The sequence below is a fragment of the Mus musculus genome, chromosome 5, assembly GCF_000001635.26.
Source record: "Mus musculus strain C57BL/6J chromosome 5, GRCm38.p6 C57BL/6J".
In the NCBI taxonomy this organism is placed as follows: Eukaryota; Metazoa; Chordata; class Mammalia; order Rodentia; family Muridae; genus Mus; species Mus musculus.
The window spans coordinates 118,821,699-118,849,282 of NC_000071.6; the positions used below are offsets into that span (position 1 = coordinate 118,821,699).

Below are 27,584 nucleotides of genomic sequence, written 5' to 3' on the forward strand. Positions count from 1 at the left end.
GCCTCAGTACCCTTACCACTTCTTCTATTGCAGGTTGGAAACACTCAGACTTCACCCCCTGCAGAATGAGCCACAACCTTCAAATTGCAGGAGTCATCTTGTGAGCACATAGGTGTCTCCCTGCCAGGAAGACAGCTCAGAATTATGTATTCAGCACCACTGTCTTGCCCTAAATACATGACACTCCGACTGCCAATGGCGGTGTGTGGTTTAAATATGTCCTATTAAAACATGAGCAAAGTTCATGTACCACAAATTAACTCTCTGAAATGAACAGTTCATTGGTGTTTGGTATATTTGCAATGCCAGGCAATCCCTCACTGTGTCCTTATGATTCTGGAACGTTCCATTCTTCCAGTAGGAAGCTGGCACCCTGAGGTTGCTGCATCCCACATGTAATGGATGTAGTAGTGACTTATCTCATCGCTGTGACAAAATATCTGAGAAAAGCAACTTAAGGGGGAAGGGGCTTATCCTGACTCACAGTTTAAGGGGATACAGTTCACTATGGGGGGGGTCTTATTCTGGCTTACAGTTTAGGGGGATACAGTCCACTATGGGGGGAGGGGCTTACAGTCTGAGTGGATACAGTCTACTGTGAGGGGAGGAGCTTATCCTGGCTCACAATCTGAAGGGATACAGTCCACCGTGAGGGGAGAGGGTTATTCTGTTTTATAGTCTGGATACAGTCTACTGTGAGGGGAGGGGCTTATCCTGGCTCACAATCTGAGGGGATACAGTCCACTGTGAGGGGGGAGGCTTATACTGGCACACAGTCTGAAGGGACACAGTCCATTGTAAGTGGAGAGGCTTATCCTGGCTCACAGTTTAAGGAGATACAGTCCACTATGGGGGGAGGGGCTTATCCTGGCTCACAGTCTGAGAGGGATTCAGTTTATCACAGTGTTGAGAAGGCAAGGGAGCAGGAGAGTGGGGCGGCTGTTCACATGGCACCCACAGTCAGGAAGCAGAGAGAGGTGAATGCTCGTACTCAGCTGGCATTTTCCTTGTTATTCAGTTCAGGACCTCAGCCCATGGCTTGGTGACACCCACCAGGAGGGTGGATCTTCTCACCTCACACAATCTAGTCAGTCCCTCACAGGCATGTCCAGAGGCTTGTTTCCTAGGCAATCCTAGATCCTGTCAATCTGACAATCCACATTAACCTTCCCACCATGGAATGCGCCTTTTATCTGCCATTTTTTTTCTTCTTGTTTAATGTATCTACCACTTCAAGAAAACTCTTGACACAGGCCTCTAGCAGCTGGAGCAATCCAAACTTACCCCTGATATCATATTAAATTAAAAAAAAAAACCCAGAAGATAGAATGTGGTGACAGAGATCTGTAATACCAGCTCTTGTGAGGCTGAGTCATAAGGGTTGTGAGCTCAGAGCTAGCCTGGGCTACACAGCAAGACTTTATCTTAGCAAAACAGAATAAACAAGACCCTTTGAAGCTGGACAACACATAGCAGTCCCTTTGTAGCCCAAGGGACCGGAGTTTAACATAAAGAGACTGCTTCTCCCTGTACTGCTGTCAGCATGAGACATCACTCAGGGATGGGAAGACACAGTCTAAGATGTGGGAGGCCAAAGTTGGGGTTCCTGGACTCTCAGATACCCAGTCAAAGCTGGGGTGTCTCATAGAAGAGTTGGTAACTAAGGGTCAGAGGCCCATGGGCCCAAGACGAGGCTAGGACTTTTGGGGGCTGTGGACGATGACAAACCCAGGACTGGGGAAATGGGGAACTCTGGCTTAGCTCATCGACAAAGGTAGTGGTGGTTGTCTAGAAGGGTCTTCTATGGGAGACTTAGGCTGTGGCTCTGTAGGTGAAGGCCTTCTCCATGCTCCCCATGGCCATTCTTGATGGAAGAGACACAGTCCATGTTTATCCATATCATTTATTGGCTGTTCATCGTGGAAAATGGATGCATATCAATCCCTCAGGGTGAACTAGAGATTAAATACCCTTTGCAGAGAAGAGCGTCCAGTAAGGGAAGCCTACTGGCTAGACCCTCAGAGCCTCTAGAGACCTTAGTAGCATGGAGAACTCTGTTTTGGGCTATGTGGGGGGTATGATCACATGTTTCAGGCTAGGAATCTGGAAGGGAGGAGCGAGCTGCCTACCATCTCAGGTGGATGCCCAGGGACTGGGGACTATGACCCACTTCACCTTACCAAATTTCCTGGCAAGGTCCCCTGTCCCATGCAGCCCCTCTCTAGACACACGCATAGGCCAACTTGACCTAGACAAGTTCCTAGACAAATTCTCACTTAGATCCCTCCCCAGTGATTCTAGGTTGTATCCAGTAGACAGTTAACGCTTCCCAGAACACCTCATTCAGTTGAGTTGGGAGAGCTCATATAAGCTGTGTAGATCATTAAATCATTAAAGGAATAGATGGATAATGGGGAATAATGTGTGTTGTATCAAGGATGGCAGTGAGCCTTTTCTTATACAAGCCAGCAGCAGATACTGGGCGGTAAAGGAGTCTGAGCTAAGAGACTATCATACATTCTCCGATTTCCCCGAGACAGCCAAAGGGAAGGGGCTTTGTAAGGTGCCTTTGAGAAGCAATGTAGCACAATTTTTTTTTTATCCTTAACCTCTTGGGACAAATGTTCTTAGTCAGGAAAACGACCCAAATGAAGTGGGCGACATGACAAACAAGCTCTCATTTTATCTTGTTTCTTTGGGGACAGGGTCTCACTCTAAGCTCAGGGTACTTAAAACTAGGTAGACCAGGCCTTCCTCAAACTCATAATCCTCCTGCCTCTGCCCCCGAGGGCTGGGGTTGCAGGCATGAGCCAGCACACATTATAGATGACTTCACCCTGCACAAGGATGGCATTTGTTCTTCCGCACACACCGCCACACTCGCGGAGGACTTCCTGTGTTACACGTGTGACCTGCTCAGTGTGGGACATCCACAGCGCCCCGTTCAGTGGCCAGCCTGCTTCCTTTGCAAAGCCTGGTTTATTCCCCCCATCTGAAAAGGCCTTTGAGAGACATCGCTCCTGCTTCCTGCAACTTTTTCCACATGCTTGGCCAAGTCGGTGCTCTCAGGCCATGCTTGTTTTTAATTTTTGAAGACCCGTCACCATGAAGGATGATGTTCTCAGTGACACAGATGGATGTGAGCGGCGTGCTGGCTGGCCCGAAGGATGATGACAGGGCTCTGGGAGGTTGTGGATAATGCCAGACCTTCTGCTTTTGACACTGGAAAAAATCGGAGATGCAGCAACGTGAGGAAATTGAAAGCAGGAGGTGACAGGAGCCGAGCTTTGGCAGAGAGGCCCCTCTCCTGTCTTGGCTGAGGTGACTTCTTCCAGTGTCCTTTGGCAACCAATGCCCCTCTGACTTCATCTGTGGACCGGAGCCTCTTCAGTGACCAAAAAAGGGGAGGTGCATTCTTTTTGCTTTGGGCTGAGCACCTTCCGGGACCTTTCTTACTTTGGAGCACGGTTCTAAACATCTTGTCAAGAACCTGAACAGAGAAGAATAAAGTTAAGATGTAACATACTTTGAGAACCTCTGATTAGAGCACATTAGGTACTCAAATCTCTCAATTTCTTTTGTGAAAAATTACCCCCTCAACATTAATCTATACATGTGTGTTTGAAAAAGGTTTATTTATTTTTTATTTGGTTTTCCAGAAACATTGAACCCGAAAGGACCCTTTAACTCTCTCGTGAAAGAGAAAGATATATTTTTTTCTGTTGTTGTATTTCTTTAAAAACTATCTCTTCATTCAAGTCTTGGCACCTGGTAAATTACAACCGTGCTGGTTATAACCAGGACCTATACAATTGAAAATGCTGGGTGCCTGTGAATGGGGCCTCATAGTGAGATGAACTAGCTTTTTGCTGCTTGGAGACTCATCACGACATCTTGACAAAGTCTTGCCAATAATAAACTGAGTCTAAATCAATGAAGTCTCTCCATTCAACACCAGCTTGCCCAATACACAGGACAGAGGGTCTCACAGAGACTGAGGTAGCAGCTGCAGACTCTACACTGAGGAGTGATATCCTGAGAGAAAGAGCCATCAGCCTCCAAGATGGGCTCCGAGTAAGAAAGGTCCCAGAGGGCGCTAAACTCAAAGCAAAGACAAATGCACATCTCGTCCCTTCCCTGTTCTGGCCACAGGAAAGGCCCTGGTCCACGGGTGAAGTCACCAGGACATTTGGTTGCCAAGAAATACTTGGAGAAGTCACCTCTGCCAAGATGTGGGGTTGGGGGTGCGTGGAATCTCTGCCAAGAAACTACTTCTTGCTTTTGAGTCAGGGTCTTACAATGTGGCCCAGGTTGTTCTTGAAGTCCTGGGGCTTCAACTCCCGAGTTCTGGGATTCGAGCTAAATACCACAATGTCTGCTAAGGCCGATAGATACTTGCAAAATCTCACCAAAGTTGAGGGCTAGTCGTAGGGATAGAGAAGAACACAGAGAGGTGGATATTGGGGAAGGGAGAAGTGGAGAGGGGGAAGAGGGGAGGAGGGAGAAGAGGAGGGAGGGAGAAGAGGGGTTGCTGTTAGGTTCAGGGGCAGGATGTGAGGATTGACTCCTGTTAATATTGGTGAGAACAGCCGCTCTCAACCTGTGTGTCATGACCCCTTTGAGGCTCAGATGACCTTCTCATGGGGTTGGACATCAGACACCCTTCATATCAGATATTTACATTATGATTTGTAACAGTAGAAAAATTACCGTTATTAAGTAGCAATGGAATAATTTTATGGTGGAGGGAGTCATCACAATGTGTCTCTTCAGCCTCCAATTGCATTTTTTAAGTTTAGTTTTGTTTGATGTGTATGGGTATTTTGTCTGCACATATGTTGGTACAAGACGTGCACCCCTGTTATACTCAGAAACCAGAGGAACAATCAGAACCCCTGGAACTGGAGTTACAGACAGTTGTGAGCTACTATGTAGGTGCTGGGAATCGAACTTGGGTCCTCTGGAAGAACAGCCAGTACTCTTAGTCTCTGAGCCGTCTCTCCGGGTCCTAAGAAACTTTTAATTAAAAATGGCAAATGCTCCTGAGTTGTGTCACACAGGTTGTTCATGGCTAAACACTTCTCACTTGTCTTACTTAGCCAGAGACTAAGAAGTGATGGAGAAATAATTCCCTCTTGGAACAAAGCTTTATAGACTTGAGAGACAGACACTCATCTGAGGGCAAGCTGGAGGCCCAGGCCACAGTGGTTATTGCCATGGAAGCCCAAAGGCCACTTGGAGGCAGAACTTCCTCTTCCTTGGGGACCTTGACGCTTGAACCTTTCACCTGGTTCAAGTCTCTTGGTGACATGTGATATGAGCCTCAGCTAAGGAAACCCTTTCACGGTGCCATCTAACATCTGATGAGGCTTCTGGCTTCTTCAGCACAGTCAGGCGACACAGGTAACCTACCACCCACAGGGCCATTGTGGGACTTGCAGAAAAAGCAGTGGTGGGGTTTAAGTCAAGACATGAGCTCTTGGGGCTGGAAAAACTGCTCAGCTGTTAAGAGGACTTCCAGAGGACCACAGTTCAGTTCCCAGTGTTGCGGAGGTAGAGAGAGACATGAGCAAGTAGAGGGAGGCAAAGGAAGAGGCCAAGTGGCTGAAGAATCCAAGCTGGGTGAGGCGATTTCCTGCTCTGAGATCCCATGATCGTGTGCATTAGAGTCTCTGTGGCTGTCAAGTGTCATGTGGGCTCTTCTGCCAGCCAGGGCTTTGCTGTAAACAAGAGAGCCAAGATCCTTTTGTCAAGGGACTCCTAGGCCAGAGGTAAGATGGGAGCAGTGTCAGAGTACGTGTGTGTGTGTGTGTGTGTGTGTGTGTGTGTGTTGTGGATAAAGAGCCAACATAAGGAAAAGACATAGAGCTGAGATCAGGAGGATCCAGGTGTGCAGAGCATGGAAGCATTGACTTACCTGAGGGCACAGATGAGTCCCAAAGGGACAGAGACGAGAGATAGATGGATGAGGTGCCGGTGGCTGGAGGGGAAGATGGAGGAGCGGGCGTGGCCTTAGAGCTGTGCTGTCTGGGCCCAAGGCTCAGTGAGGACACCTTCCCTCCAAAGTGCCTAGAAAGAAGGCACCTTCCTTGCCCCTCCCCCACTGCCTAATGGGTGAGCCCCTGGCCCTACTGAGAGAGGAGAGAGCCTGTCTCAAAGGAAACATAGCTTCCCACTCAGGCCACTTCTAGGAAAGAAAATGTGATAATTGTGGCATATTCTACTGGTTGGATGCTCCCATCGCTTTTGTAAGTAAGTAGTTGCATTATTTAAAAACAAACAAACAAACAAACAAACAAGCAAACACAGGGTTTGTATTTGCAAAAATTACTCCTTTAGTCTCCCATGAGACGCAGCAGTGCCCAAGGGACTGCTCTGGACAGCGAGTTTACCAGTCAGCACCAGTTAGGGCAGGGCTTTGGCCTTGTGGCTTTGTCCATGTCTGCCTTTCACACTCTCCATTTCTTCCTGACTGGCATGAAGACAAAGCCTTTACCTGTTATTTGTTTATTGATTGATTGATATAGGATCTTGCTATGTAGCCCTGACTAGCCTAGAACTCACTATAGAGACTACACTGGTTTCAAACTCACAGAGATCTGCCTGCCTCCCTGGTTCTGGGATTAAAGATGTTTAATCACCATGCCCAGCTACATTTTTTTTTAATAGAAAACATTTCTATGTTTCTTTTTTTTTTAAAAAAATGAAAAAAAAAAGGTTGACTGCTCCTGAGGGGAGACACCCGAGAGACTGTAGTCTGGCTTCTGCACACATATATGCCCACACATGCACATACAAACAGGTGTATCTCTGCACATACACACACACACACACACACACACACACACATACATATATACACACACAGCAAAAATATAAGCAGCTAGAAGACTCTAATTGTCTCAAAGTGTAGGCAGCCAGAAGCCCCTTATATAAAGCCTCTAAGTGTTTGCACAGACCTACACACAGAAAGGGGCAGGGTCGGTGTCTTCTTTCCACGTGGCTAACAGGAGAGCCACCCTTTGCTTCTCCAGGAGTGGCCCGTGGTGGCCACCACGACTAGGCAGACTTTTGGCTTGTGTTCGTGTCTTCCTAGTCAACGTCTGTGGTCACAGGAAGATGTAAAACCACTGGATTTAGGGGCCACTCTAAACCCAGCGACATGCCCTGGTGTCTTCATGACCTTTTTAATGACATCATCTTCAAATAAGGTAATGTCTCCAGGTACCAGGGCCTGGGACTCAAACATTCCCTTTGGGGAGGCACGCTTCAACTCTCAGCTGTGCCTGATGCGGGGATTGGTGTGGTTATCTGGTTATTTGACAGACGTTGGGAGGGCTGTGGAAATGGGATGGAGGGGCAGACAACCTGGGAGCCTGGTGTAAGCTGGGAAGAGAAACTGACTTTGCTGAGGTTCAAGTCCCCAACTCTCATGTGGGTTGCACACACTCATGCTTGTCTTCCTTGTCCATTGTGGCTCTGGAGGGATGTAGGACTGTTACCATGGACTGGACCCTGGGACCCATCCTTGCTCCCCCTCCGCCCTTTTCTCCGCCCCCTAGGCCACAGTGCCGTGAGGTCCAGGTCTCCTTTTATGAGTTGTGACCGCTGTGGTTAATTCTCTTAATCTAGACTTGCTTGTCCATAAAACACAGGCCTTGGGTATTGGGTTTCTGTGATCAAAGGGCAGCGTGTGGGGGCGCTGCCCAGGAGGGCTCAGCCAGGCTCATAAACACAGTCCGGGACACACACACATACACACAACAGCTCCAATATGGGGGTCATTGGTGGCCGGGTGATTCCGCGTGAAATATCACTGAGCCTTCCATGCTGCCTGGGGGGTTTACGGCCTGGTATTGCTCTGCCCCGCTTAATGTGTTGACCTTTGCACTCCAGTAATTCAGGGGACGGAGCCAGTGGGGCCAGAAGCTAATTCCAGGGATTAATGCAGAAGGAGCCTCAGCGTTGGGAAGTGTCAGGGGCCTTTAAGCTCTGGCCAGATGGCCCAGGCTGTCTCCATCAAGAGGGCTGAGGGTGGGTGGGTCTTTCTAGCAGGGTATGTGTGTAGAACTATCTAAAATACCCATGGCTAACTGTTTTCCATCTAATTCAGGTCAATGTGTGCCTAATTAGAGCTGTCTCTCTGGATCCACAGAACCTCACACAGATTCATGAGCCTCCAAATCTGCTATAGAAAATGGCAAGGCGTAGTACACGTATTGCTTTGAATAATCTCAAGGTGGCTTTTATCCTCCTCCTCCTCCTCCTCATAATCGTCATCATCATCATTGTTATCATCATCACTGTGAGAACTATCAGGCAAAAACAGTTTAATCACATTTATTTGCCTACTTACAAATTTATCCTCTCCCCTGCTCCCTTTCCCTATGTGAGTGGGGATGTAGGGGTATGGGGATGTCGGGGTGTGGTGAGGGAGAAAGCAATGGGCTAGGCGTGGAGGTCAGAGGACAAGGTACAGGAATCCATTTTCTCCCTAGACTTTACAGCTTATGAGGATCGAACTCAGGTCAGCAGTCTTGGCAGCAAGCACCGGCTAAGCCGTCTTGCCAGCCCTCTGAACAGTTGAAAAGGAGGAGGGAATTATGTTGACTTTTGATCACAGAAGTTCATTTTTTTTTCTTTTGGTTTGGTTCGTTGTTGGGATTGGTTCCCCAATGAGCAGAGTTTGAAGGGACAGGGCACGGGGAGAAGGGGCAGAGGTGGGGGGGGGGAGGGCAAGATGCATCTTTGTAGGCCACATTTCCCCCTCCCGACTCAGCTCTCGAACTCAGCACCATATCCCTAGTTTTTACCAGATCAGAGTTGCCTTGAGTTTACAACTCCCTCAGAGATCCATTGGTCACATCAGAACCCTCGGAGTCCAATCACTGAAGAGCCCACCCCAACGTGGGCGGGGACTCACAGACGTCAAGCCCTTGAGCTCCCTGCACAAGCTGGAGACCTAAGGACAGTCTCCTCTCCCTGACATTAAACAAGCAAGCAAGCAAGCAAGCAAGCAAGCAAACAAACAAAAGCAGTGGAAACCTCAAAACTGCTTCTAGTAACCTGAGGAGAGGCTTTGGGGATTGGAGGACGTTTCCTGTCTCTCTGGTCCCGAGTCTTGTTGACCCACAACGGCGCTCAGTCTGTGCCTCGTGACCCCTTTGAGGGTCGCAGATCAGATACCTGCAGATCAGATATTTTTACATTACAAGTCATAGCACTAGCAAAATTACAGTTACAAAGTAGCAATATATGTATATATATATATATATATATATATATATATATATATACACACACATACATATACAATACATATACATATACATATACATATACATATACATATACATATACATATACATCATATACATATATAGTTTGGGTCACTACGACATGAGGAACTGTATTAAAGGGTCACAGCGTTAGGAAGGTTGAGAACTACTGATCTAGAAGACTAAGGGTTTTTTGTTTTTTTGTTTTGTTGTTGTTTGTTTGTCTTTGTTGCTGTTTTGTTTTTCCAATTTGGAGAAAATAGCTATACAATGTCAACTCTGTCCAGTAAATCCTAACCCCAGTTGGTCCATCTGAGCCAGTATTTGGAACCTCTGGAAATAATGAGTATACACTGGTGGTTCTGCCCCCAACTGCTGCACCTGAGTAACTGTCCCCTAAAGACAGTTCGCCAGGGGTTCCCTCACCTCAGTATGAATCTATCCTCATCAGAAGTTTGTTCTCTCTCTCACATCCCTCTCTCTGGAATCGTGGATTTGGGTGCCCTTCTGTCAGAAGGATAAAACCCCCTGGGATGATGGCACCCGTGCAGGGGTGTGAGATGGGGACCCATCCGTGGGAAAGGCCACTTGGTTTAGAGCCCCACGGTCCAAAAGGCCAAGGGCTGGTCCACGAGGCTTTGAAACTGGAGCTTTGAGATCACAGGTTCACATCTGAAACAAATCAGAGGGGGATGAACAGCCAAAGGGCAATGGCCAGGAGGGGACCTGGCAAGGATGGATATGCTGGAGATAGATGATTGAGGATCTATGGTGACAGTCCTGGGTCCTGGCTCTGGGTCAGGCCATTCTGCAGAGCATGGGCTGCTGGGCTGTTGGTATTGCCCAAGTGAGGATGTCAGAAAAGCAACCTTAGCTGCCCCAGGAGCCTGATGTCCTCCCAGCCGATCCTAGATTGTGGTTTTCGAAGACAAACCGAGATGGGGCATGTTGGTGTCACAGGATTCGTGGCTGTGAAACCGGTCATCCTTGGCCCACCCGTGCCTTGTCTGTCGCCAGGGGTCTGTGCTCTGAGCTGCCAATACTGGTCCATGTGAGACTTCACGTTTGCAGGGCAAAGGGTGAGGTTATGGCTGAGAACAGTGTGGGCAGGCCTGGGGGAGGGCAAGGACTTTAGCACTGGACCACTGAACAAAATGGTCCAGGAGTGTGCGGTCTTTTTTTTTTTTTTTTTTAAAGATTTATTTATTTATTATATGTAAGTACACTGTAGCTGTCTTCAGACACGCCAGAAGAGGGCGTCAGATCTCATTACAGATGGTTGTGAGCCACCATGTGGTTGCTGGGATTTGAACTCTGGACCTTTAGAAGAGCAGTCGGGTGGTCTTACCTACTGAGCCATCTCACCAGCCCCCGAGTGTGCGGTCTTATAGCCCCCACTCGGTAGTCAGGGAAATGGCTCAGCAAACCCCAATGTTCTCTGCAAAATGCAGGAACTGGGAGGTGACATTAGAGTTTGCTCCTATGCTACTTAAGAGGTACAACATTCACATATGGATGCAGACATTAGTGTGTATCTGATACGGATGTGTGTCCAAGGAAACATAACCACGGCCTTAACTTGTCACAGTGTGGGAGCTGAAGTGTCCCCATGGAACGTGTCCTCAGGTTGAGGGACACACAGGAGACCTCAAGGGAGACCTGGTTGTTTGCTGCCTCACAACCTGAATTCACTGCTTGTCTCGCTCCCACCCCCACCCCCTGCCCCCGTTGGCCAACAGTTGAACAGTTAATTTATTTGTTGTTCTGAAACATGTGCGTGAAAGGACTTTCCAACATGGCTTAATGCCTTGTCTTGTGACCTCATTTGGCTCTTGTTTTTACGGGAGTGGGGGTGGGGGAAGATGCTGCAGACAGCTCATTTATCATCTGGAAGCGGAGGGTCACTGCCTAGCCAGGTCTGAAGAGTCCCTGCTAATAATAGAATGAGCTCTGGCTTGTGCTGACTGTAGGAACACCGTCTGTGCCCTGATGCGGTGCCAGGAACTGCACCTGAATTTCTCTGCAACTTGCAACAGGAACCCAGAGCAGATGCTCTATTGTCCCTCTCAGGGAAGCAAGGACATTGTTGGGCTCAAGGAGTACAGATGATATTGACTAAGGGGCTAGGGGGGTGAAAGCGCTTGCTTCATTAGCATGGAGACATAAGTTCAGTTCCCCAGCACCCACATAACAGCCAGGCATGTGCCTTTAATGTTGGTACTGGGGAGAAGACGAGAGGGTCCCTGGGGTCTACTGGCTAAGTTAGTTTAGCTGAACTGGTGAAATCCAGGTTCAATGACAGAGACTGTCTAAAAAAATAAAAAATAAAAAAATAAACGGCCAAAAAGTGAGGGAGGAAACACACACACACAAGGGAAGGCTGGGAAATGGAAGCTCTGTGTACACACATATACACAAAACACACATAAACACACATACACACACATACACACACAACACACACATACGCACCCCTGACTGAGGTCACAGACACACAAAAATATGTGAGAATAACAAACAGGCCTGGAATGACCTTAAAAATTGAAATGTGACCAGTAAGATGGTTTAGAGGGTAGAGGTGTTTGCAGCCAAGCCTGATAACCTCTCTGAGTTTGATCCCTAGGAATCAAGTGGCAGAGTGAGAAAATTGGCTCCCACAGCTGTTGCCACACCTCTGTATGCGCACTGTGGCACGTGTGTGCATACCCTGCCCCAGATGAACAGAAAATGCGATACAAAATAGATAAATAAAATAAATGTGTACCAACCATGTGTGCTTTTTAGACTTTGGCACTTGAAAGTTCAGAAGCAACTTTTTAAAAGGTCCCTCTTGTGACTTGGCCTTTTGACTTTGTGGGGACAGTCTTTAAGGACTATATAGTGCCTGGGAGGAGCCAGGCAGGATGGTGAGCAAGGGATGGTAATGGAAGGGACAGAAAGGGACACTTCCATCTTGGCTTGGGAGTTTAGAACTTAGGGGCTCTGTGCTTCAGAGCTCAGCCACTCAACTTCTTATTGCCTCAGTTTCTCCCCTAAGACAGCCAAGGTGGGGGTGTGGTAATCATCACTGTGTAGATTGAAGGGACAGCTACATATAGAAGGTGACTGTACTGTTCATACGTAAGGTAATAGTGTGTGTCCTGGGTCATGCAGATGAACCCTCTGCCCCTTATTCTGACACTCTTCCTCCTAACTCCCTTTTATTCCCCCTTTTTCTTACACAGAGAGACAACACAGACCTGGTTTGAATGTCTGAATATTGACTAAGTTGAATATCTCCCATCGTCTTGTGTGCTTAGACACCTGATCTACAGCAGGTGGCACTGTTGGGGAAGGCTGTAGACCCTTCAGGATGTAGAGCCTGTGTGGAGGAAGTGAGTCATTGTGGGCGGGCCTTGCACTTTCCTAGCCTGGCTCTGTTTCCTGTTGACTCTATTTTTCAGGACTGGAGATGTACTGTGAACAGCCGTCGCCTGCCACTGCCGCCAACCAACCATCCTCACCAAGACAGACCCTCCCTTAAGATGATGTCTGCTGGATGTTTTTGTCACAGGGATGAGGAAACTAACAAGATGGGTGTCCAAGTTAAGCTACAACTGTAGAGAACACTCTTGCTTTCTGAGCCTTAGCCTGAACACGCCCCTCCCACCTTGTAAACAGATACTACCCGGACAGTCAGCCCCATGCCCCATGCTCGCCTAATTCTTGTCAGGAAGAGTTCGCCTTTCCCCATGGCATAGAAGATGCTTTGATACCCCTTTGTCTTATCTCATTCCTTGCTGCCCAGAAGCACCCCACCCCCACCCCAATCACAGGCACAGGGCTTCTCCACAAGCTGTTCCCACTGCTAGGCGCCTCTCCTTGCTCATCTCGGGGTTTGCTCAATGTCTACCCATGTTCTTCAGCTATAACCCAAAATGGCATTCCTGGCTGCGCCTTTCCCCGAATCCCATTATAAACGCCTCTCTAAAGTCATCGTCCCCAGGAACTTACCCTCTATGTACTCACTTATAGTTGGAGAGAATGTATTTTTCTGTATAGTAAATTAGCTAATAGGACACTGCGGGAGGGACTGTCTGTTTGCCTCTTTTGTCTCTTCAGAGCCAAGAACAGCTTGACATTTGACACACAGAGATACTGAGGAAATGTTTTCAGGAGGGAGGGTGGACTGAATGGACCCTCAAGAGGGACCTGGCTTTCCCTTCTATTCTGGGTATACAAGGAGCACAGGCTTGGGAGGCCCCATGTTCCAGCAGAAGGGTGGGTCACTTGTGAGGTGCACACTGTCCCACGGCTCCTGGTGTCTTCTGTGTTCCCCAGGGTGGGAAGGTTGCTGGGCTGCCCCCCTCCTTACAGTTCTGAATAGTCTTTAGAAGGTGGACGGGTACTGCTGGAGGATTCTGAGGCGGGTGCCTCAAGGGAGAAGAGAAAGCAGGGCGTTTTCTACAACCATGAGTCTGAAGTCTGGAGGGATGTCTCCAGTTCACGCGAAAATAGTTGCAAAATTTAAAACGGTGAAGACCATTGCTGAATGTTTCTCACACGCCAGGCACACGCAGGAATCAACAATTATGGACAGGAAGGAAAACGACCAACTGGTACACATGTGTTTTTTTCCATCTAGAATTTCCTTTTATCCTCATGACCACCTTGCAAGGGAGGGTCTGTCCTACCAACATCTTGCAGAAAATTAAGAGGAGGCTAAGAGAGAGGCACAACTGACTCCCAGTCCTGTCAGAAGTGTTGAAGGGCACTCATCTTTCCCCCTTTCCCTCTGCAGCCTCCTCTGTGTCTTGGGGTTTCTGAAATCAGAGGTGTTCTGGTTTACTCTGCCCTCCCAAGCATCCACCTCCAAAGGCCTGGACAGGAGCCTAAGAGATGAATCCTGCTCTTTCCCTGCCTAGACCTTTGTCTCAAGGCATGGAGTAGTTCAGCAGTGGTCCTTCCAGGGGATGGGCCTCTCAGGATCAGATCGCTAGCAGCAGCAGCAGCAGCAGCAGCAGCAGCAGCAGCAGCAGCAGCAGCAGCAGCAGCAGCAGCAGCTGCTGCTGCCCCAGGCATGGGCTCTTATCCTAGCTCTTCACAGCACCTTTTGGGGGAGACACTATTATTATCCCTCTCTTAATTAGAATTATTTTGCTCACAGTTCCATGTAACAGTTCATCATCAAAAGCAGTGAGGGCAGGAACTCAAGCAGGGAATAAACCTGGAGGCAGGAACTGATGCAGAGGCCATGGAGTGGTGCTGCTTACTGGCTTGCTCCTCATGACTTTCCCAGTCTTCTTTCTTTTTCTTCCTTCCTTTCTTCCTTTCTCCCTTTCTTCCTTTCTTTCTTTTTTTTCTTTCTTTTTTTTTTTGGGGGGGGGTTCCTCTGTGTAGCTCTGGCTGTCCTGGAACTCACTCTGTAGACCAGGCTGGCCTTGAACTCAGAAATCCACCTGCCTCTGTCTCCCAAATGCAGATTAAAGGCATGCGCCACCACTGCCCGGCTTAGTCTGCTTTCTTATAGAAAAAAAGATGAGCAGCCCAGGGATGGCTCCACCCATAGTGGGCGGAGCCCTCTTTCATCAATCATCAACCTGACCAATCTCGTGGGGCATTTTTTTTTCAATTGAATATCTCTCCTCTCAGAAGGCTTTAGTCAGTATTGAGTTAATATAAAACGGTCAGTCAACATGTATACCCATTTTAAAATGAACAAACAGGCTGAGAGAAGTGAAGGGAAGTGGCTTACCTGTGTTACTCCCGTGTGGATTTCCAAGGCTACAAAACTTGGTGCCTCAAAACAGCGGATGCTTTACCCTATACTTGTGGAGGCTAAATCTCTGAAGTTAAGGTGTTGTAGACACAGGTTTCAGGAGGGATGGATCAATCCTTCATGGTTCTGCCAGCCTCTGGTAGCTTCCCACACTCCTTGGTGTTAGTCACTCTGACAAAAGACCTGGTAGAAGCCACTCACTGGAGGGAAGATTGAGTTTTGGCTCCTGGCTTTAGAGGACTTCAGTTTATCACACTGGGGAAGGCATGGTAGCTAAGAGGACTTGGCCACCAGCTCAGGAGTATGTGGCATAGTCTCCCCCACACCTGAGCCCATCAGGAAACACAGGTGTCAGGAGAAGCAGGGGTGTCCATAACCCTCAATATTCCCCACCCCCATCACAGAGGCAACCCATGTCCTCCAGCAAGGTCCCATCTCTTGGAGGTTCCCCTAGAACAGCGCCACCAGCTGGAGATCAAGTGTTTATACAGCTGAGCCTGTGCCAGGACACTTCCCACTCCAACCACAATTAGCACCTCTCAGTCTCTGCTTCCAAGGTCAAAGGCCCCTTTCTCCAGAGTCTCACTGTACCTTCCCTTTGTGTCTCTTAGAACTATGGCCATCATTTCTTCTCTTGGGTTGGCCTCAGACTTGCTGAACATGACCTTGAACCCTTGATCCCCCTGTCTCTGCCTCCTGGGTGCTGAGATTGCTGGTGTATAACTACCACCCTTGGTTTATGTGGCTCTGGAGACCAATTCCCGTTCTGTGTCCATGCCGGGCAAGCACTCTGCTGGCTGAGTTCCCTCCCAACCTCAAAGATGGCCATCACTGGATGCAAACCCTGACCTTACCTAGGACCCTGGCAAAGATCCTCATCTTGTTGCAAGCTCCCAGGTCAACAACTGGGTGGGAGACAACATTCAACTCTGTTTAACTCTACTTAGCCACAGCCAAACCCCAGAGCAGAGACTTGACTCTCAATGGCACCAGAGCCAGTGCCCACACAGTTAACTGACATAGAAAACGGCACATCAAACACAGTTTTATAAATTCCAAAGAGAAGACTTATGCTAGTCTGCCTTATCACCAGACACCCTGGTATAACCATCAGTGCCAGTTCACTGGGATGTATTGCCCTCTCCTGAAGCCTCCCCACATCTACCTCCTGTCCAATAATGAAGCTGTTATAGTGGCCTTCAGGGTTGCCAGGGGCGGGGCATTAAGATGACGTAACACTTCAGGGCAGTCACACATAAGATGCATGGAAACCAGAGTTAAAACGGGGAAGAGGGTTTGAGCCTACAGGTTTGCTTTGTCAGCCCGAGAGCAGTTGGTTCAGGAATAGGGTTACGGGGAGATTCTGTGAGCCCGCCCCACAAACTCACATGAGCTCTTTCCCCATAGCTTCGCCTGGCTTTCTGGCTTCTCTGAGGTCTTATGAGGCTTTTGTTAAAACCATTGAGATCTGAGTTAGAAGTTCAAAGTTCTAATTAGGGGCTGTGCAGGCAAGTTAACGAAAACTTCTAAGCCTTTGTTTCTTTTCGGAGATAGGGTCTTGTGTAGTAGCCCAGGGTGGCTTCAAACTCCTTGAACATCCTCCTGCCTCAACCCCCAAAAGTGCTGGGGTCCTAGGTGTGCTTACGAAACCTGGTCTCGTTTGCCAGAGGGTGGAACCCAGTATTCAAGGAAAGCCCTCTCCTGACTGAGCTACGGCCCCAGCCCCTGAGCCTCGGTTTTTAAACCTGTATTATATGAGTACTGTGCCTGCAACAGGACAGCACCAGAAGCCATGATTGCTCTCTCTTCCTTGTGGAGCTTTATCAGCGGGTTGTCATTTTATCTCCCGGTGGTGTGGGTGAGGTGGTGACTCATGCTCACTCTCCCATTCACAGCAGGAGGACTGTCTGCTGGGTACTCAGTGTCCCTATGATCTGATTCTGTCCCTGACCTTGCTGCCACCCGCTTCAGCTCAGCCCCTTTCTCTGTTTGCCCCTTCCTGTTTCCTGAGAGCAGATGCCACTAGTGGATGCGGGCTCTCCGACACAGGCTTGGTGGCTCTGCCATTCATTCTGTGTTTGTGAGATGTATATGCTGAATGACGTTTGGTGACGAAGGTGTGTGTCTCGTTCATCCACAGTGTCTTGAGTCCTTCCAGGTCAGGGACACAGCACTGAGTGTGTGATTTTCTTTTTCTCATTGTTAACAGAATCTGTTTTCCACTCAGGTGGAGATGCACTATGGGAGCAGGGCAGTTAGGCAAGGTTAGAAAACAGGCAGGGGTGGGCCAGGGAGCTGGCTTGGAGAGACAGGGCTGGCTGCACAAGCATGAGGAGCTGAGATTGGCTCCCCAGCATCCATGTAAAATAGCTGGATACAGCATGGGAGCATGCCTATGATCCCAGCATCGGGGAGAGGCAGAGACAGGAGGATCCCTGCAGCTCACTGGCCAGCCAGGCTTAGTCTAGTCAGTGAGCTCAAGGTTTAGTGTGAGACCCTGTTTAAAATGAGACAGAGAAGTGATAGAGGCAGAGGCTGATGTCAACCTCTGGCTTTGATATACATAAGCACTCCTACACACAGACCCACATGCATGCACACACATACCCATGCATACACTCATGCACACACATGCACACACTTGCATGCACAAATGCATACACTTGTGTATATGCACACCCTCATGCACACATATACCTATGCATGTACAAATGCACACACAGGCATACATAACCCATGCATGCACAAACTCATGTGCACATGCATGCACACACATGCATGCATACACCCATGCATGCACAAATGTATATACACACATGCATGCACACACAATGCACACATACACCCATACATGCACAAATGCAAACACATATGTATGTACATCCTCATGCATACATACATCCATGCATGCACAAATGCATACATATACCCATGCATACACAAATGCAAACACACACATGCATGTACACACACATGCACACATACACCCGTACCTACACAAACGCATGTGCACGCGCACACACACCCCTAGGCATTTAGAGAGGAACAGCTGGCTTCCATGGCCAGAGCTCAAAGGATGCATCAGGGAACGATCCAGGGAAGACGACCTAAAGATAGTATGCAGACAAGCATGTTGGCAGCTTCCTTCACCGCTGTGACAGAATGCCTGAAAGAGGACACTCACAAGAGGAAGGCTCACGATTTCAGGAGTTTTCAGTCCATGGTGGCCAGAATTCGTGGTCCTGGGAGGGATCCAGTCTCTGCAGTGGAAGCATGAGGTGGGTGTCACAGTTTAGCAGTCAAGAAGCAGGAAACAGGAAACAGGCTCAGACTCTCAAAGGTCCATCCCCAATGACTCAGCCCCAGCAGACACGCCTTCCATCTGAAAGGTTCCATAACCAAACAGTGCCACCCTCTGGGAACCTAGGGATCAAACACACGAGGTCATGGGGGAACATTTTACCTGGGAGTCCTAGTATGGAAGGCTTGGTCATGTTCTCTCCCCACCCCCTGCCAATGTGCGCATGTGTTCCCTGCACACAGTGCTGAGGAGGTCAAAAGGGGATGCTGGATACCCTCAAACTCGAGCTACAGGCAGCAGTTGTGAATCACCGTGTGGACCCTGAGACCCAGACTCAGGTCATCTGGAAGAGCAGCAAGCAAGCAGCACTCCTGATCACCAATTCATCTCTTTGGGTCCAAATTTGAGTACATATACATATATTTAATGTATGTGAGTATACTGTCGCTAGACCAGAAGAAGGCATCAGATCCCTTTACAGATGGATGTGAGCCACCATGTGGTTGCTGAGAATTGAACTCAGGACCTCCGGAAGAGCAGTCAGTGATCTTAACCGCTGAGCCATCTCTCCAGCCCTACATTTCAGTTCTTAAGCCATAACTTTATAAGAACAAAAGCTGCATGGTCGATCATCAAGAGTCTCCCATCCAGGGAAGAGTTACAGATCCAGGAGACAGAGAAAAGTACAAAGCAGATCTGGATCTTGCTTATAACCTGGGGACCAGGGCGAGAAGTTAGAGTCTGAAGTCTACTCGACCTCGGCTAGCTGCGGTCTGCTCCCAGGCCTGTGAGTGTGAGAATACTTTTTGTTACACAGCGTTACTGCAACCTAGCTGGTGTGAGTTCTTTGGGCCATGGCTCTTAGATACACACTGCTGATGAACCAGTTCCCATGCGTTTGCTGAGACAGTGGACTCTCCCATTCCAACTTGCCAGATGTGTCTGCCCACAAACCTCATGCAGACGTCTTCCTGTCTGTCTTTTCCCAGGCACTTTCCCCCTCCTCCTCACTGCTTTGTAGCCTGTGTGGACAGGGCTTGGAAGAAAGACCTATAGAGCAATGGTTTAAGAGTCAAGGTCTTTCTCTATGCTAAGCCTCACTCCACCCTTCTGCTGCCTGTTAAGAGGAGGTGATTAAGGGGACCTCTGAGCCTTGACAGACTCCACATTCATTTGAGGGAAAGACCAAGGGATGGTGACATGTGGGCAAAGTTACTTATCCTAACCAGACATCCAACGCTGATGTCGTCATCTGAGTGGAGGAAGACAGAAGCCCGCCAAAGCGGTGTGGGACATTTCCTCTAGGAAACGGCCTGCCTTGATGTATGGAGTGTTTGACTGCATTAGGCACGAACACAACTTCGCTTTTCTTTTTATGAAAGTAATAAGCACTTATAAAATTCCACCCTTCTCCTAACTTATGAGCCCTTTAGCTGTAACCTTCGAGTGACCCGCAGCTTATATGGACCCAAGTCATTTAAAACTCCATCCAAAGTGAAACACGTTCCAGCCATGGGGAAATTAATTCCCTCACTCTGCACTGGTCTGGGACCTTGTTGGGGGGGGTGAATCTGTGACTTAAGGGGGGCTGGGGAAGGAGAAGAAGGGGAAGTTTGTGAATAGAAAAGAGGCTTCTAACAGGAGGGATATTTATATGGCTGTGTTGGGGTGCCGTAACAGTTCGGAAGGAGCTTGTTATAACGGCGATATATAAATCTTTGAATGGCCTCATAAATCAGGGCACCTCGTGCAGCCAATCAGAAGCCACAAAACCCTGGCTCTTTAGAGCAACCCTGTCGTTACTAGAAAGATCCGTGTGGCTCCTTGGAAGTGGGATCGGAAAAAAATCTGGCTGGGTTTGAGGGTGTGTGGAATGTCTTGGATTACTCCTCAAACATTTTAGATTTGATAAAACCCAAGACACGGTTTCCCCCGGCCCCATTTCCCTTCTCCTCCGCCCACAGTAATTATTAAACCCATGTGCACATCAAGAGGGGCTTAATCCACGTGTTTCTGATTCATTTACACTCAACTCATCAAAATATTGTTCTTAAAGGGCCGTTTGTTGTCCAAAAAGGCCTTTTTCTCCTCAGCTTGAAAGCTCAGCATTGCAGAAGCAGGAAGCTGCCCTCTGCCAAGAGTAGATGGGTGAGCCGTCCAAGTGCCTGGGGTTTTGAAGTGTGCGCAAAGCAAATGTTCAAACAGGTTCCAGGCGGAGCCAAACTGCGGTTTCTATCACCAAGAAATCTCCAGAGAGCCGTGGGGTGGAAGTCTCTGGAATGGTATCTCTTCCCAAACCGCATGAAATTGCAGTTTGGTGGAAAACGTGACCAAACCAGCAAGATAACAGAAAGGAACGGGAGGAGGGAGGACAGTGGTGGCCTCAGGGACGAGGAACTAGGGATGGTTGCTTTAAAGGTCACAAAAATTCATATAGATGTGCAAAAGCCAGTGCCCAGGAACATTTGTCTTTGGGATTTGTTATGCATAGTAACTTTCCAGGTGTGCTAAAAAGAGGGAACCCTAGCTGTCTCTATTTTATGGAAAAAACTGAGATATGGAAAGAGAGGGATGGAGGAAGAGAGAGAGAATGTGTCAGAGAGAGAGAGACAGAGAGACAGAGACAGACAGAAACAGAGCAGAGAAACAGAAAGAAACACAGAGAGACAGAGGGACAAAGAGAGACAGGGACAGAGAGAGACAGAGATATAGAGGGAGGGGGGACATAAAGGAGAGACAGAGATTGAAAGAATGTGTACACATATATAACTTTCTAGGCCATAGTTCCATACCTGTTGCATTTCTCAATTATTCTCCACCATATTTTTTTGGGACAGGGTTTCTCATGGCACTCCCCCCATGTAGCTGGGTGATTTCCGGTGTCCTGAGCTGTGGAACAAGCCCAGGACCCTGTTTGAGCAACTCATTTGCAGTGCTTTGTTAAGGAAGCTCCATCCACTCTATGCTGGTAGAGAGATGTGGGCCAGGTGGAGGGACAGGAAGAAGAGCAGGGTGGGGGGAGGTTCTAGTGATCACTTGCCATGGTCGACACTCATGAGAAGAGAGACCCCGTGGACTGTGTACATCACACTGACCAGTGAGCAGGTACCATGGCCAGGAAGAAGTGAGAAATGGCTCTGCCTAGTCAGGAGTCAGAAAGGTGCCCTTGAAAGCTGCCATAGGCTCCACCCATCTCCCAAGCCTGTAGGATAAGGGCTCAGCTCTTTCTCTTAGGGTTCAAAGCTCTTTAGAATCTGACCCAACTTCTCTGCAGTGTCGTCTCTGTTGGTTTCTTGACTTGAAAACTTTTCTCCTGTCCTGCATTATGACTTCAAACCATTTCATTGGCTAGGTCATGTCTGTCTATTCCCTATCCCATAATTCCTGGACTGTCACACTTTTTCCGCACCTTCCTGGGTTTCCCATCTCCTCTCTTTGAATTTCTTCAATACCGGACACCTGTATATACCCTGGTGCTATTTGGAGCTGGGTGGGGCATTGAAGAAAACTCTACAGTCTTACTTATATAAATGAACAAGTTATTTAATTTGCTCTCAAAGGCTTATAAGTGAACACTCAAGATCAGGATTGCTGCCATTCATAGCCTCTACCTTCAAAAGGGAGGCCCTGTTCCTCCCCATCCATCTACTCATCCATCCATCCATCCATCCATCCATCCATCCATCCATCCATCCACCCACCCTCCTGTCTGTTCACCCATACACCTGTCTGTCCATTAATCCATTCATTTACACACCCACCACCCATTTATCCACCCATCTGTTTATCCATCCATTTGTCCACCAATCTACCCTCCCACCTGTTTACCCATTCACCTGTCTACCTGTTCATCCATTCACTTATCCACCTCCCCATCCATTCATCTATCCATCCATCCATTCACCCATCCATCTATTCATTCATCCACCCAGCAATCCATTCATCTGTCAATCCATTCATCTGTCAATCCACCCATCTATCCATCCATCCATCCATCCATCCATCCACTCATCCACTCACCACTCTCATGTCCCAGAATAGCAGCTTCAGGTCAGAAAAAAACATAGTGTTACTTTAGCCAGCAAACCAGACAAGTGAACAAACAAAACAGCCACTTTTGCTTACCAGAACTCTATTATGCTATGACACCTAGCTATAAAGGAATCATAGAACTGTGACCTCTATTCATCACCAGCACCCTTAGCAACCCACTGTGTGTCTGATTCTGAGTGCCAGGAGTCAATGGATATACCCACTTCATCTTCAAGCCTCATCACAATGCCTGTGGTGAACAGATGTGAATTTTTTCTTGTATTTCCTGTAACATCTATCAAAGCAGTGTTTAAGAGAGGGGATGTCCTCAGTCAGTGGTAGAGATCAAGAAGTCAGAATATCAGCTGCACTTCTCTGAGATTTGAAGGCTTGAGTGGAGTGAAAAAGAGAAGAATAGAGGAGAGCAGACAAGGTTGGACCTAACACCCCAGAAACCATGTCTTGAAGAATTTTTCCATTTGTCCTCAATCCCTGGCCAGAACGCTCTGCTTCCTGTCTTCTCAGAGCACATTTTTTTGGAGTTTGTAGGATAGCCAGCAATCCATGTTCACCCATCCACGAAAAAAGGTCCTGGTTTGCTTAGGAGATTCAGAGATGGTACCTGGTGGTCATGACTGGGAAGCTACTAGTGTGTTGCTTGTGCACTGTCAAGAGCTCATGAAAGATGGGCAGATGGATGAATGAATGCATGGGCATGTGGATGGATGGATGAATGGGTGGGTGGATGGATGGGTGGGTAGATGGATGGATGGATTGATGGATGGCTGTGTGGGTGGATGAATGGGTGGGTGGGTGGATGGATGGGTGGGTGGGTGGATGAATGGGTGGGTGGGTGGATGGATGGGTGGGTGGGTGGATGGATGGGTGGGTGGGTGGGTGGATGAATGGGTGGGTGGGTGGGTAGATGGGTGAATGAGTGGATGAATGGGTGGGTGGATGGATGGATGGATGGATTTTATACAGAGCATCAAGGCTTCCATTTGATGTTTTCAGCAAGTGGTACTGTCTGAGTTGGGTGGGGTTGGCTTGATCTATGGTGATCTTTGGACATTAGGCATCACCAAAGAAGTAGGAACTCATGAGGTCTCATTTTATTTTATTTGTGTGTGCGTGTGTTTTGATGTGAGTACCTACACATGTGTGCACATGCCTATAGAAGACAGAGGTCAACCTGGTGTCTTTCCTAATCACTCTTTACCTTATTTTTTGAGGCAGGGTCTCTCACTGTACCCAGTACACTCTTGATTCGGATGACCTGGCTGACTGTCTTAGTTAGGTTTCTTATTGCTGTGAAGAGACACCATGACCAGGCAATTCTTATAAAGGACAGCATTTAATTGGGGCTGGCTTATAGGTTCAGAGGCTCAGTCCATTATCATCAAGGTGGTAGCATAGCAGCATCCAGGCAGACATGGATCTGGAGGAGCTGAGAGCTCTACATCTTCATCCAAAGGCAAACAGAAGACTGTCTCCAGGCAGCTAAAAGGAGGGTCTCAAAGCCCACCCCATAGTGACACAGTTCCTTCAACAAGGCCATACCTCCCTATATTCAAACCACCACATTGACCAATGATCCCTAGGGATGTCTCTGCCTCTTCTGCACTGGAATCAGGAGCACACACCATTGCAGGTGGCTTTTTTTTTTTAAGTTGGCCCTGGGGATGAAACTCAAGCCCTCAAGTGGCAAACACTGTACCAACTAAGCCATTGCACCAGTAGCTATGGAACTTTAGCTGTCAGGTCCCTGAGTGACCCAGCCTAAAAATGTCTTACCTTTACCCTGCCTCTCGATTCACAAACCAGAGTCAGAGAAGGTAAGAGACGTGGTTGACTGCCCAGGCGCTCATGCCAACTTTGCTTGCGGTGGTGGTCTGTCTGCCTTTGGAAGCTCCTGGGTTTGAAATACCTTGGGGCTAATGGGGGTACACTTATTTCTGGATCATCAAAGTCATCCTAAAGAGAGAGAAAGCATCAAGCAAATCCTGCGGTGGAATTAAACCCAGGGGAAGATTAAGGATCACCTTTACATCTCCTCAGGAGGGAAACCATCAAAAATGCTCTGAAGTTGTTCCTCCTTCACCCTAGTCACTGCCCCCAACATCATGCTATTTTCCTCCCTATGGGTTCCTGAGAAATGCAGGCACAGGCCATCTTATGAACACAGCTGTTCCCAAGGTGTATTATGAATTGCTTTTGGGGGACAAATGTATAATTCGCTACAGAAGCAACCTTGCTTTTGCACCAAGGGACTTGGATCATATTTTTGTTTTGCCCTTTTCAAAAAATGGACCGTGCCCATATGCAAATCACCCTGGATGCATGTTTCTATGCCTAAGTAAAGGTAGGCAGGTAATTAAAAGAAAGCCGGGTGTATTTCTTTCTGCTTATCTGTAATCTCAGCACTCAGTAGGTTGAGGCAGAGGGAATGTGAATTCAAAGCCAGCCTGGGCTACATAGTGAGACCCTGTCTCATTTCCTACCCTGCTTAAAAACAAAAATATGAAGCTGGAGAGATAGCCCAGTGGCTAACATCATGTAATCCTCCCTTTTGAAGATTAGAGTACAGTTCTCAGCATCCATGTAGGGTGGCTTACAGCCTCTCGTAACTATAGCTCCAGGGGAACTGATGCCTTCTCTCAATGGGCACCCTCACTCATGTGTACAACCCCCCCCCATACACACACGCACACATAATTTAAAAACTAAATACATATTTTAAAAAATAAAAGAAAATATACCCATTTGTTGATGTGGGGAGCTTTAAATAAAGAACTAGTACGTTTTTAGGTTCTTACCTTGTATTTCATTGTAGTCCCTTTGACGAGTGTGAGTCATTGTATCCACATTGGCTCTTTGTGTAAACTCACCTGTAACATAGTTTCTTTGTCTACCACCAGATTGGAGGCTTGATGGACACTGGGTCTGCAAGTGTTTGTGTTTCATATCCTTGGTGTAAACCAGATGGAGGTAGGGAGGAAGGCAAGAAGGACAGAACAGAGTGGTCCTGTGATGTGGTACCTTAGGCAACCTGAGAAGACAGAGCCGATATCTTTTGCTTCCAGCTGGGGTCTTTGTCTGACCAAGGTAAATAGTGCTGGGCAAGTTATTTCCCATTTGAGCTTCCCACCCTCCCATCTGTGAGATGAGAAAACAGGACGTAATTGTTCTCAACCAGAAGTTTATAGACTTGCTGATGGGCTAAACGTGGCCCACTACTTGCTTTTGTCAATAAAGTTTTATTTGGACTACCCCTGATAATTTGTATGCATATTGTCTGTGGTTGTTTTTAGGCTATAAGACAGACCTGAGTGGTTGCAACAGAGACTGGCATTTGTTGACATCTGAAATATTTACCATCTGGCTCTTAATGGAAAAATGTTTGCTGACTCCTGAGCCTGAGCCTCTCCATTGCGCCTGTGTGTGTACACGGGACTCCGTTCCCCTGCTTGAGACAGTGTCAGTCCAACACAGCATGGGGAGGAACTGGGCGATAGAACTGACAGATTCTGAACTTCTGAGAGCCCCTTCCTCCCAGCGCACCACAAGAGAGTCAGAACTGGCCGGTCTCAGTTTGAGGATGCTAGGATGCTCTGTTAGCATATTACCTGAACCGTTGCCTGAACCATTGATTATGCCGTCAGCGCACCGGTGAGCTGTCTGCAGAGTAGACACTTGGCCTCTTCCTGGACCATCCTTGCGTCGGCTCTGGACCTCTCTGGACACTGTCCTTCATTGATTCTTGGAAGCATTTTTCCTTCTCGTGCAAATTGCTTCACCGTCATTTTCCAGAAAGTGGCGGGCGACCGAGCCCATCTCGCGTGTGTGCATTTTTTTTTTTTTTGCTCCAATGCACTTCTACTCTGTTTGGGTTCCTGAATTATACATTATGCCCTTGTCAGTGCAGTTTAACTTGACCCTGGGATGCCACAGCCATTTCAATAGACGGTGTGCCTTTCTCAGTTAGGCAGCCCCGATGCCCTTACACAAATGACCTACTGTGGCTGGCCAATGTCCCAGGGTCTCCTTCCCATCAAAGGGAACATTGATCAGAGGGATCCATGGTCCATCTCCTCAGGGAAACAGACCCATGGTCAGAATGTCTAGAGACCCTGAACAGTGAGTGGCCAGTGCTGGTAATTGCTCCTTGTTCTGGAACATTCCAAGAGCTTAATACAGAACACTCTCTTCTGCTTCCCATTAAAGCACACAGATATGAGTCAGTACCAGCTACTTGGTCGTGGTTTTCCTTGGGGGGGACTCTGACCCTATTTGACTCTGATTCCTGGGACAAGCTCAACAACCGGCACTAGCAGACATTTCCACATCCACTCTCTCACGAGGCTTCCTGATCTTCCAGTTCTTTCAAGATTGAAATCTATGCTTTGTGCCTTGTCCTTGGAACGGGCTGGCCATTGTATTTCTCCAAGGCTGCTAGCAAAGCCAGGTGGGATCAAAGATGGGAGGTAGACGAGAAGGAGAAAAAGAAGGAAGAGGAAGAGTGGGAGGAGGAGGAGGAGGAAGAAGAAGCATTCTTAGTTTGCATTTAGCATCCATATATATTTATTTTTAATTTTGAGTCTACTATCTATTCCAAAAGGAGTAAGGTGTTTTCTACAGTCACACACTGTGTCTCCTGGGCAGGGCTGGCGTCCTAAGTTCTCCTGGGATACTGCTGTTGTTTCTAGCGACATACACTCAAGGAAGACACATGGATACCAAGTATGTTCTCTGCCCTCTGAAGCCAGTGAGAGCTCCAGGCCTCGGCTGAGTGTTTGTTGAGATTTTGCTTTGACAGCCAGTGTTGGGCATTGTAACTGCTTTGTGACCTGTTCTGTCCCAAAGGGAACCTGGTCTTCCTCTTGGTAGGAAGAGCAACTGACCGCAGGACTTTGTATGCAAATGTATATGCAAATGAAAGATCTATGCAAATGAAAGGTATGCAGGTAATATGTACAAATAGCACATGCTATTTTCTGGGTACACAATTGATGCTCCGTAAATGTTAATTGGGCTGAATCACCTAGAAGGGAAATGGGCCAGGCAACTTCACAGGAGTGATGGTGTTCAATAATGCTTTTGGATCTCTTTGCTTTTATGATTTGTTTTTATTTATTTATGAGTGTGTGTGAGTGTGTGTGTGTGTGTGTGTGTGTGCACGTGCACACATGAATACTTGTAACTACTGGGGCCAGAA

At 47.9% G+C, this 27,584-nt stretch overlaps 1 long non-coding RNA gene across 3 annotated transcripts; it reads right to left on the reverse strand.

The window, feature by feature from the left end:
* Positions 1-2,675: 2,675 nt before the first annotated feature.
* Gm42015 lies at positions 2,676-21,612 on the reverse strand. 3 transcript variants are annotated; one of them, XR_878725.1, is made up of 5 exons: positions 21,130-21,612; positions 18,221-18,459; positions 9,705-9,950; positions 9,067-9,186; positions 2,676-3,222 (listed from the first exon to the last, which is right to left on the reverse strand). It is a non-coding gene; the product is annotated as a predicted gene, 42015 (long non-coding RNA). The 3 variants fall into 3 exon arrangements; XR_878724.1 differs by lacking the exon at positions 2,676-3,222 and having other exon boundaries at positions 8,253-9,186; XR_878726.1 differs by lacking the exons at positions 2,676-3,222; positions 9,705-9,950 and having other exon boundaries at positions 8,253-9,186.
* Positions 21,613-27,584: the final 5,972 nt, after the last annotated feature.